The sequence below is a fragment of the Carcharodon carcharias genome, chromosome 6 (assembly GCF_017639515.1).
Source record: "Carcharodon carcharias isolate sCarCar2 chromosome 6, sCarCar2.pri, whole genome shotgun sequence".
Lineage (NCBI taxonomy): Eukaryota > Metazoa > Chordata > Chondrichthyes > Lamniformes > Lamnidae > Carcharodon > Carcharodon carcharias.
Genome location: NC_054472.1, coordinates 190,516,814 through 190,529,421, shown reverse-complemented (window position 1 = coordinate 190,529,421; position 12,608 = coordinate 190,516,814).

Genomic DNA, 12,608 nt, shown 5'->3' with positions numbered 1-12,608 from the left:
GTGCAGAGGAGGTTTACAAGAATGTTGCCAGGGTTAGAAAAGTGTAGCCACGAGGAGAGATTGGATAGGTTGGGGTTATTTTCCTTGGAACAAAGAAGGCTGAGAGGTGACTTGATTGAGGTGTACAAAATTATGAGGGGAATGGAGTGGACAGGATAAAATTGTTTCCCTTGATGGAGAATTCTAGAACCAGGGGACATAGATTCAAGATAAGTGGCAGAAGGTGTAGGGGGACATGAGGAAGAACTTTTTTTTTTACGCAGAGGGTAGTGGGTGTCTGGAATTCGCTGCCCAAGTTGGTGGTAGAGGCAGAAACTCTAAACTCTTTTAGAAAGTACTTGGATCTGCACCTAAAGTGCTGTAAGCTGCAGGGCTATGGGCCGGGTGCAGGAAGGTGGGATTAGAAAGGGCACCTGGGTGTCCTTGTGCTGACATGGACAAGATGGGCCGAATGGCCTCCTTCCGTGTTGTAACTTTTCTATGGTTCTAAGTGCTGGTAAATGGGATTAGGTAGGTAGGTCAGGTGCTTCTCACGTGTTGGTGCAGACTCGACGGGCTGAAGGGCCTCTTCTGCACTATGTGATTCTGTGAAAGGATTCCTGGGTTTGAGGGCTGGACATCTGTTTATAATAGTTACCGTATATATTAGTCAAATAATGAAAACAATATTCAACTCAGTCCAATATTTGTGTTCATGATTGCTTTGCGCTGTCTTTTAATATTCATTGGAGAGTTAACATCTTGCCATCCAACTGGCAGGCCAGAAAGATGCAAGCTCTGGCCAAGTTGGACAACTGGCTCATCTTACCTGACTCTGCTGGAAGATTTTGTACTATCGCCTACAGAACTGATTCAATTTCTGCATGCCTACTTCATCTTGTGACATCAACACACCAGAAAAGCGAATCTTACACCATCGGTCTTCAGCCAGCTAACCTCTGCAAAAAGAATTCTTCATTGGTCTCTGATTCTGAACTCTGGAACTCACGTGAACCAGTATTGATTTACAGTATAGTAAACCTTCCCAATGTGTTTCACAAGAGTCATTAGCAAATAAAATTTTACCCTAAGTCGCATAAGGGAGTATTAGAAGAAAAACAAAAATACCTGGAAAAACTCAGCAGGTCTGACAGCATCTGCGGAGAGGGACACAGTTAACGTTTTGAGTCCCTATGACCCTTCATCAAGGAAATAGAGAAATATGGTGAAATATAAGCTGATAGAGGGGTATAGGACAGGTAGAGCTCGATCGAGGGCCAGTGATAGGTGAAGGCAAAGAAGAGATTGCCAAAGATGTCATAGACAAAAGGACAAAGAGGTGTTGGTGTTGGTGATATTATCTAAGGAATGTGCTAATGGGGACATTAAGGAGGGAGTTGAGGTGTAGGGGGTGATGGAGGAGTGGACCACGGCACCTTCCCATGCAACCTCAGAAGGTGCAACACCTGCCCATTTACTTCCCCCCTCCTCACCGTCCAAGGGCCCAAACTCTCCTTCACTTGCACTTCCCTCAATTTAGTCTACTGTATTCGTTGCTCCCAATGTGGTTTCCTCTACATTGGAGAGACCAAACACAGACTGGGTGACCGCTTTGCGGAACACCGGTCTGTCCGCAAGCATGACCCAGACCTCCCTGTCGCTTACCATTTCAACACTCCACCCTGCTCTCAAGCCCACATGTCCGTCCTTGGCCTGCTGCAATGTTCTAGTGAAGCTCAATGCAAACTGGAGGAACAGCACCTCATCTTCCGATTAGGCACTTTACAGCCTTCCGGACTGAATATTGAGTTCAACAACTTCAGATCATGTACTCTCTCCATCCTCACCCCCTTTCTGATTCCCCTTTTTCCAATAATTTATAATTTTTTTACAAATATATTTTTCTTTTCTCACCTATTTTTAAATTTATTTTGATCTATTGTTTTATCTCCACCTTTAAGCCCATTTCAATCCCTTCCCCCCACCCCACCCCCACTAGGGACATCTGCCACTAGCTTGTCCTGCTTTCTACCCTTAATGTTCCCACTGGTACATTCCTTAGATAATATCACCACTGTCAACACCCCTTTGTCCTTTTGTCTATGACATCTTTGGCAATCTCTTCTTGGCCTCCACCTATCACTGGCCCTCTATCGAGCTCTACCTGTCCCACCCCCCTCCACCAGCTTATATTTCACCTCATTTCTCTATTTCCTTAGTTCTGATGAAGGGTCATACGGACTTGAAACATCAACTGTATTCCTCTCCGCAGATGCTGTCAGACCTGCTGAGCTTTTCCAGGTAGAGAGGGACAAGAGTTCCTACAGTGTGTTCAAGAAAATTTTATTCAGCAGTATGTTTCCAGTCCATGAAGGAAGGAGTCACTGCTAGACCTGGTTCTTGGGAATGAGGTAGATCAAGTATCAGTAAGAGAACATTTAGGGGACAGTGATCATTGTATCATAGGACTTAGGCTGGCTACAGGTAAAGACAAGGAACTGTCCAGGGTAGGAATAATTAACTGGGGGAAAGCCAACCTCAATTGGATAAGAACAGATCTTGGTTGAAGAAACTGGAGTCAAAGGTTGGCAGGAAAAATGGTAACTGGACAACGGGCTACCTTCAAAGGAGAGATAGATCAGGCACAGTCAAGATATATTCTCTCGAAAGGGAAAGGGAAAGGTAGGGCAAACAAATCCTGAGCTCCCTGAATGACAAACGAGTGAGAAATTAAGATAAAGAAGAGAAAGTGTGCTTATGACAATGCCAGGTAGACAATACAATTGAGAACCAAACTGAATATAGAAGGTTCAGAGGGGAAGTGAAAAAAAAGAGAAGCAAAGAAGGAGAATGAAAAAGACTGGCAGCCAATATAAAGGGAACCCCAAAGTCTTCTATAGGTATATAAATACTTAAGATGGTGGTAAAAGTGTTGGAAGGGGTCATCGACAGTGCTGTCAAGCAACACCTACTCAGAAACAACCTGCTCACTGACACTCGGTTTGGGTTCTGCCTGGGCCACTCAGGTCCTGACCTCATTTCAGCCTTAGTCCAAATATGCACAGAAGACCTGAATTCAAGAGGTGAGGTGAGAGTGACTGCCCTTGATGTTAATGTGGCATTTGACAGAGTGTGGTATCAAGGAGCCCGAGCAAAACTGGAGTCAATGGGAATCGGGAAAAATTCTCCACTGGTTGGAGTCATACCGAGCACAAAGGAATATGGTTGTGGTTGTTGGAGGTACATCATCACAGTCACAGAACATCAGTACAGGAGTCCCTTAGTGTTCTAGGCCCAACCATCTGCAGCTGCTTCATCAATGACCTTCCTTCCATCATAAGGTCAGAAGTGGGGATGTTCGCTGATCATTGCACAATGTTCAACACCATTTGCAACTCCTCAGATACTGAAGCAGCCCATGTCCAAATGCAGCAAAAGCTGGACAACATTCAGGCTTGGGCTGATAAGTGGCAAGTGTTAGTTGCATAATATCAACAAGAGAAAATCCAACCATCGCCTCTTGACGTTCAATGGCATTACCATCACTGATTCCTCCACTATCAACATCCTGGGGGCTACTATTGAGCAGAAACTGAACTGGACTAGCCATATAAATACTGTGGCTACAAGAGCAGGTCAGAGGCTAGGAATCGTGTGACGAGTAACTCACCTCCTGACTCTCCAAAGCCTGACCACCATCTACAAGGCACAAGTCAGGAGTGTGATGGAATACTCCCCACTTGCCTGGATGAGTGCAGCTCCCACAACACTCAAGAAGCTTGACACCGTCCAGGACAAAGCAGCTGCTTGATTGGCACCCCATGCACTACCTTCGACATTCACACCCTCTGCCACCAACGAACAGTGGCAACAGTGTACCATCTACAAGATGCACTGCAGCAACTCACCAAGGATCCTTAGACAGCACCTTCCAAACCCACGACCACTACCATCTAGAAGGACAAGGGCAGCAGATAGATGGGAACACCACCACCTGGAAGTTCCCCTCCAAGTCACTCACCATCCTGACTTGGAAATATATCACCGTTCCTTCACTGTCGCTGGGTCAAAATCCTGGAACCCTCTCTAACAGCTCTGAGGGTGTACCTACACCACATGGACTGCAGCGGCTCAAGAAGGCAGCTCACCATCACCTTCTCAAGGGCAACTAGGGATAGGCAATAAAAATGCTGGCATAGCCAGCGAAGCCCACATCCTGCGAAAGAATAAAACAGGAAGTCAGGCCGATTAGGGACCAAAGAGGGGATTTACACGTGAAGGCAGAGGGCATAGCTGAGGTCATAAATGAATACTTTGCATCTGTCTTTACCAGAAAGAGGAGGTAATTCTGACAATAGGACAGTTTAAAATTGATGAGGAGGAGGAATTGAATAGGCTGTCTAATCTGATAGTTGGTAAGCACCAGAACCAAATGAGATGCACTCAATGATACTGAGGGAAGTGAGAGTGGAAGTTGCAGAGGCACTGGACATGCTCTTTCAGTCTTCCTTAGAGTCAAGGCTGGTGCCAGAGAACTGGAGAATTGCAAACATTACACCTTTGTTCAAAAAAGGCTGAGGCTGCTTTCTTTGGAACAGAGGAGCGGAGGGGAGATTTAATTAACTGAGGTGTACAAAATAAGGAGGGGTCGAGATAGAGTGGATTGGAAGGACCTATTACCATTAGAAGAGAGGGCAATAACTGGGGAGAAGAGATTTAAAACAATTGGCGGAAGGATGAACGGGGAGGCGTGGAGAAAGTTTTTCACCCAGAGGGTGGCAGGGGCCTGAAACTGTGGGAGAGGGAGGAATCCTCATCACGTTTTAAAAATACTAGACACTTGAGGTTCCGTAACCCACAACGCTACAGACCAAGAGCTGGAAAGTGGGATTAGGCCGGATGGCTGTTTTTCGCAGGCATGGATACAATAGGCTGAATGGCCTCCTCTGTGCCATAAATATCTATGTTACATAAAGCTCTAGTTAGACCATATTGGAATAACTATGTTCAGCCCAGGGCATCACCCCTTTCTCAGGAGATACTGGCCTTGGATAGGATGCAGCACATGTTCACCAGAATTATGACAAGGCTTAAAAGGATTTAATTTATGAGGATATGGTGCCTGAATGAAGGGGAGATGGTGACGCAGTGATAATGTCACTGGACTCATAATCCAGAGGCCCAGGCTAATTCTCTGGGGACACAGGTTCAAATCCCACAATGATATTTAAATTCAATTAATAAATCTGGAATTGAAAGCTAGTCCTGGTGATGGTGACTAAGAAGCTGTCACTGATTGTTGTAAAAACCCATCTGGGTCACTAATGCCCTTTAGGGAAGGACATCAATCCTCCTTACCTGGTCTGGCCGACATGTGACTCCAGACCCACAGCAATGTGGTTAACTCTTAAGTGGCCTCTGAACAAAGGGGCAATTAGGGATGGGCAATAGATGCTGGCCCAGCCAGTGACACCCACATCCCATGAAAGAATTTAAAAAACGTATTATCTTGAGTGTTGTAGGTGTGATTGCACTGAAGTGCTTCAGATGATCAAATGCATTGACAGGGTCGATAGAGAGAAAGTATTACCTCAGGTGGGGACAGTCTAGAATAAGGGGGAAATAATCTGAAAATGAGAGCCAGGCCAATTGGAGGTAATGTCAAGAAATACTTCTTCACACAAAGGGGAGTGGAAATCTGGAACTCTCTCCCCCAAAAGGCTGTTGAGGCTGGGCTGGGGTCAACTGGAAATATCAAAACTGAGATTAATGGTTTTTTTTGGGGGGGGGGGGGTTTATGGGTTATGCAACCAATGCGGGTGAATGTAGTTAAAATACAGATCAGCCATGATCTCACTGAATGATGACAATATGATTAAGGGGCTGAATGGCCTCCTACTATATCCCAGAGTTTCGAAGGGTTGCCAAGCTATTATAACATACCTATCACTGATTCAGAACAAATGGACTAGGTAGCTTTTCTGAATTTTGCTAATAAGAGAGACATGTTGCTGAAGCTTTTCATCTTGTACTCATCAGGATAAATGCAAGAATGCCAAATTTCAAACAACCACAACAATTTTTATTACAGGAGAAAAGTGTGGTGATAGATTGGCAAGTCAACTCTGATTGGCCGAGGCATTGCCAAGGAGAAAGCTCCCTATTGGCTCCCTAAGCTCCAGGTAATTCAAAAGAAGGGAAAGGCTTGTACATATTCCTTTTGTTTGCAGAGAACAGATTCCTGTGTATGAATGTATGCCGCTTCCAGCAAACGTTGTTAGATGTGATTGTGATTGGGCAGCACTTGCTGAACAATCCTAAGCGCTCTAGTAACTACATTAACAACTAATCTAAGATAATCAGTTGAGATCGAAACATGACTCACGCTTGCTAGAAGCAACATACATTCATAAACAGAGAACTGTTTGCAGACAACCATTCTCTGCAAACAAAAGGAATATGTTCAAGCCTTGCACCTTTTTGAATTACCCATGAGGTTGGGGAGCCTATAATTCCCCGTTGCTTTCTCCATGGTAACATCATGCCAATCAGAGTTCATTTACCAACCAATCAGCACCCATTTGTCCTGTAATATAAATTGTTGTGATCGTTTGAAATTTGGCATTCTTGCATTTGTCCAGATGAGCACAAGATGAAAAGCTTCTGCAACATGTCTGTCTTTTCAGCAAGATTCAAGTTCTGTACTACCAAATGTCTCGTCTGTTGGACCTGCTGACCCAGGGTTAGTTAATGAGCTGAAAACAGACAAAAAAAAGGGAAGAAAAGTCATTTGATAAAGAAATTGTTTGAAAACAGATAATGAAGAGGTCGAATTCCCCGCCCTCAATTTACCACTGGAATCAGCAAACCAGCAAAGACTTGATTTTTTACCTTGATCAGTTAAATCCATCTCTCTTAGACAAACTGGCTGTGTTAATAACTGATGGCTGTGTTAATAACTGATTGACAAAGGTTCCGGGAATATTAATCTCATGAATAAATTTGACAAAATCACAAATTTAAGTCGTGGTGTTGGAAGTTAAAAGTTGCTCATTTCAAAAATATTTTCCAATAAAGGAGTATTGGAAATACTCCTGTAATGAGTATTGGTGACTTTACCTTGTATTGTGCCTTGGAATATCTGAACAGAATTTCTTAATTTCTGACATATGGAAACAGAGGGATGATAATTATGCATGGGATGAAGGTGATAGGGTTTAAGCAACGTTCTCTCTAATTTGCATGGGTCCATAAGTTTGCAGCCTTCCAGAATGTGCTGTGCAGTGACACATGCAGGCTGGGTAAAGAAAAATTAGAGGGAATGTTGATATTAAGATCGTATTTAGGTGCTCTTCATTTTCTGTCACTTGAATAAACATCAAAATACTTAGCGTGTAATGCGTTAGAAAGAAAACTTGCATTTATATAGCAACCTCAGAATATTTTAAAGTCAATGAGGTTTAGCCACTGATATAATGTGTGAAACACAACGGGCAATTTGTGCACAGCAAGCTCCCACAAGTAGCAACGTGTTGATGACCAGATAATCTGTTTCTGTGATGTTGATTGAGGGATAGATATTGACCAGGACATGGAGGGAGAATGCCCCTGTTCATCTTCGAAATAGTGCCCATGGGATCATTTACCTTCATTTTAAGATGTAGACGTGGCCTTAGTTAAATGTCTCAATCAAAAGATGACACCTCTGACAGTGTTACACTCCTTTGGTACTGCACTGGAGGGTCAGCTTAGATTTTTGTACTGTGAAGCTCTCCTGTGGAACTCGAACCTACAACCTTCTGTCTCAGGGACAAGAGTACTACCCACTGAGTCATGAGTTATGCCTAGCCAAAAATTAACACTGATAATAGGTTCCTTTTGCATCATTTCTATCTCTCAACAGTTTAAGTGATTATGGGTTCCACCATCAACATTCCTCACTCCCAGGAAAGTAATAATGAAAGCACTTCAGGCTGCAATATATGGCGGGTAGTCAGCCACAGAGGAAAGTTGGTTTAATGCTTCAGGGGTAGATTCTTCATCAGAACTCACGAATTTCTGTCCGTATTTCAGATTGATGACGTTTACAGTTTTTCTTCTTACTGCTCAAGTAAGCTGTACTGCGTTTTCTTCTGTTCAGATATTTTGTATAAAAATAAGGTAAGTGGTATTAAAGGAGACGTAGCAACATCGATGAATTGGAACAAAATGCAAAGCATGGCAGGAATAGATTTAACTTGACGGGATCTGTGACAAGATCTGTATGTTTTCCATTTATAGGGGCACAAGAGAAATGACATCAAAGCAGTTGCTTATGCCTAATCAGCAGTTAGAATAAACCTTGGGAATGAATGCAAAATATCACTGGAAAGCATTGGTAATCTAACAGAATGGAGAGGTAGGTGGTAGGGTCAGTTTAGTGTGTTTCCATTCTTGGTATATGGGCCTCGCCTGGCATTCATTGCCCATCCCTAGTGACCAGTTTTCATTTGACCAAGTATCATGCCAGGCCACTTCAAAGGGAAGTTAAGGGTTAATCTTGTTGTTGTAAGGTTGGAGTTACAGTTAGATTGTACTGGGTAAAGACAGCAGGCTTCCTTCCCGAAACAATATTGATGAAACATGGTGGGATTTCAACTTGCATTTACTGGATTACTATGTGCAGTAATATGACCCCTGCATATTACAGCAGGCAACTCGGAAGGCAAATGGCACATTGGCCTTTATTGCAAGGGGATTGGAGTACCAGAATAAGGAAGTCTTGCCACAGTTGTGCAGGGCTTTGGTGAGACCACACCTGGAATACTGTGTGCAGTTTTGGTCTCCATATTTAAGGAAGGATATACTTGCATTGGAGGTGGTACAGCAAAGGTTCACTAGATTGGTCCCTGGAATGAAAGGCTGAGTAAATTGAGCCTATATTCTCTGGAGTTTCGTAGAATGAGAGGCGATCTCATTGAAACATCCAACATTTCGAAGGGGCATGATAGGCAGGACACTGAAAGATTGTTTCTGCTGGTCGGGAATATAAAACACAGGGGCACAGACTCAGGATAAAGGGGTCAATCATCTAGGACTGAGATGAGAAATAATGAATTCACTCAAAGGGTTGTGAATCTTTGGAATTCTCTACCCCAGAGGGGTGTGAATGCTCCATTACTGAATGTATTTAAGGCTGGGATAGGCAGATTTATGGTCTTAGGGAATTAAGGGATATGGGGAGTCAGCAGGAAAGAGGAGATGAAGCCCGAGATCAATCACGACTGGCAGAGCAGACTCCAGAGGCCATATGGTCTTGTGTTCAACTATACATTTTGGGGGAAAGAGCTGTGAAGGAAAGCCCTTCCATCACTTCCAATTTCTCCTCGAGATCACACACCATCCTTATTTGGAACTTTATCACTTCACTATCACTGGGTCAAAATCCTGGAACCCCCTCCCTAACAGCACTGTGGGTGTACCTACACCTCGGACTGCAGTGGTTCAAGAAGGTGGCTCACTGCCACCTGCTCAGAGGCAATTAGGGATGGGCAATAAATGAATGGCATTTACTTGTGATAGGAAATAGCAATAGTTTAAGTAAGTTTGATTTGTATTTCTGTATCTATGTATTAAGAAAAGGTCAAATTGAGTTTTAGTTTCACTTTAAAAGGTGCCTGCATTTCTAATGAGAGTTTTACTACAATTACACCTAAGTTAAACAAACAAGAGTAGAGAAAATGGGCTTTTGCCTCGAAACAGGGGTCCAGAGAGGCAGGTTCCTCCCACAGGCACACACACAGAAGAAACTAGAAACAGCACTTTGATTTGGAAGCTCTTTGACTTCAGTTGGTTTTGAAAGTAGCTACCAAAGCTTTAAGCTTAAAGGAAGCAGATTTATAGCGAGAGGCCAGAAGATGCCGGAGGGGATGGTAGAGACAGGAACTGTTACAACATTTAAGAAGTATTTAGATGAGCACTTGAAACACTAAAGCATACAGGGCTACTGGCAAAGTGCTGGAAAATGGGGTTAGAATAGATAAGTGCTTGATAGCTGGCACAGGCACAATGGGCTGAAGGGCCTGTTTTGGTGCTGTATAACTCTATGACTAAGGTGCAAGGAGACAACTGAAGGTCTGTAACTTTATTATGGACATGTGAAGCAGTGGTGTACTGTTGACGGCTGACTTGGTGAGAGGGAGTGTGTGGAAGACAGCTTGAATGCATGTGGTGACCCAGGGGAGAGGAACATCGGAAGGAGAGTTCGAAATCCTGGAGGTGACCCCTTGCAGAAAGCGTCTGAGAGAAAGTGTCGGTTTGGGAGAAGATTCCTGGAGATTGGAAACCCTCGTGTGAAAGATGGAATTCAGTGAGACTGATTGTCTCATGATAGGACAAGCGTCTGGAGGGGGAGTTGATGAGAGATCCATAGCATTTGTTTGAGGTGGCATCTGTCACTCGGTTTCAGAGTGTGGTGTGTCTGACCACAGGTCGCCATAGTTTACATGGACTGTGTACTTTGAACATTAGAGTATAAGATAGTTTTTGTAACTTGTGTTATCCTTACAAATCTGTATGTATCTGTAAAGGTACAGTTGTGGAGGATTGTATTGTAATATAGATCATCTTTTCTTGTTTAATAAATGCTTTATGCTTTTATTAAAAGTTCGTTAGCTGACTCTGGTGACTCTGTTTAGTCGCCCCTCTCCACATATCTAAACAAACAAATTAAAAGTTAGGATCTATCAAGCTGGGTTCCACTCTGGGATCAGGCTTGTCCAGTGGTAACCTCAGCTGGGATAACAACAAATGGGTTGAATGAGATTTCTGATTTGTCTCTGTGTTTGATAAGGCACATCCAAGCAATTTGTCTGCAATGTATAATTTGATCCAGTCATTGTCAGACAGGCAGGGCTTCAGAACTGTTCTGAACAATGGTCATATTTGATTCAAATGTTAACTCTGCTTCTCTCTTGGCAGATGTTGCCTGACCTGCTGACTATTTCCAGCATTTTCTGCTTTCATTTCAGGCTTCAGAACTATTCTGAATAAGAGTCATACTCGATTCAAAACCTTAACTCTGTTTCGCTCCCCACAGATGCTGCCAAGCCTGCAGAGTATTTCCAGCATTCACCGTTTGAATGTCAAAATTCCCAGTGCTGCTGAGATCGAACAGTATGACTGAGGAATGTGCAAATCAGATGAGAATGATGATATGACAATGTGAGAACTGTAAGCTAGCATTGCGGAGACCCTCTGTTATTGAGTGTCGTTGTCTCAAAATAACAGGCATATTATAACCTAATCAGTGGGTTAGTGACTTTTTGGGGTTTTGTTCTTTCTCCCTTCTGGACATGGGGGAACTTCTTTAATTCAGAATTCAAGGTTATGATCAAAGGCAGAAACATTCATTAGGGCAGGAAATAGGGAACAAGTGCAAATAATCACTGGTCTGCATATGTCATTTTCTCAGCAACTTTCTCAGGCTGGTCTTTATCTTCAAGTAAGGCTTAGAGGGGCCCTTCCTAACACTGCACAATATTTCTGACTTCTGTTCTCAAAGATGCTCCCCCTCTGCAGAACTTGTTAACAACTAATTACAACTGTCTGCAGCAAGCAATCAAATGCATTCAAATTCTGTTTGTTTTCAAAATTGATCTCTTCTTTAAAGTCAATCTTAATTCAACAGTTCAGTGATTGCTGCATCTTTCTTAAACATACACATCCCGCTGTTGATGACTGGATACATACCGGAAGGGGAAAAAACAGTGATTGCATTTTATAAGTATCTCATTGGCTGTTGCGCATTTTGCGATGTCCCGAGATTGTGAAAGGTGCTATAGAAATGCAATTTCTTTCTCTTTTTCAGAGTAAAGTGACCTGTCACTCGTCTATACGTTGACCTCACTGAGAAACGCCACAATATAATTTTGCTGGTTGAGATGTGATGGAGCTCTGCTTCTGTTACACAGTCACCACGCATTCTTAATGCTTCTGTTACACAGTCACCACACATTCTTAATGCTTCTGTTACACGCTCACCACGCATTCTTAATGCTTTTTGAATAAATAGTAAAAAAGAAATGCAGCAGTTCAAGAAGGCAGCTCACCACCACCTTCTCAAGCAGTATTAGGGATGGGCAATAAATAACTGGCCCAGCCAGTGACATATACCACGAACAACTAAAAAAAAATATGCTGCAATGTAAGAATACAAGGACAGAAGAAATAGGAGCAGGAGTAGGCCATTCAGCCCCTCAAGCCTGTCCCAGGAGATGTGGCCATAAGTTGAGATAGAGTGAGATGGCACGAGGTTCTGTGAAGCATAAACACCAGCATGAGTGAGCTGAGCCCAACTCCCTTCTCTCAACCCCTTTTTGAAAGTTATTATTGAATCTACTTGCGCTGCCCTTTCAGTCAACGCACTGCAGTCAATAACTTGCTGGGTACATGCAATCTTCCCCGAGTACTTTTGTCAACTATTTTAAATCCATTTCCCTGGTTACCAACCCTCCTGCCAATGGAAATGGTTTCTCCTTATTTACCCCTCATGGATTTCAAACCCTTGTTTCCAGAGTGAATAATTACACCAGGAAGGGGTTAATGGCTATTGGCGAATTCTGGGCTCAAGCGCATCACCGATTTCCATC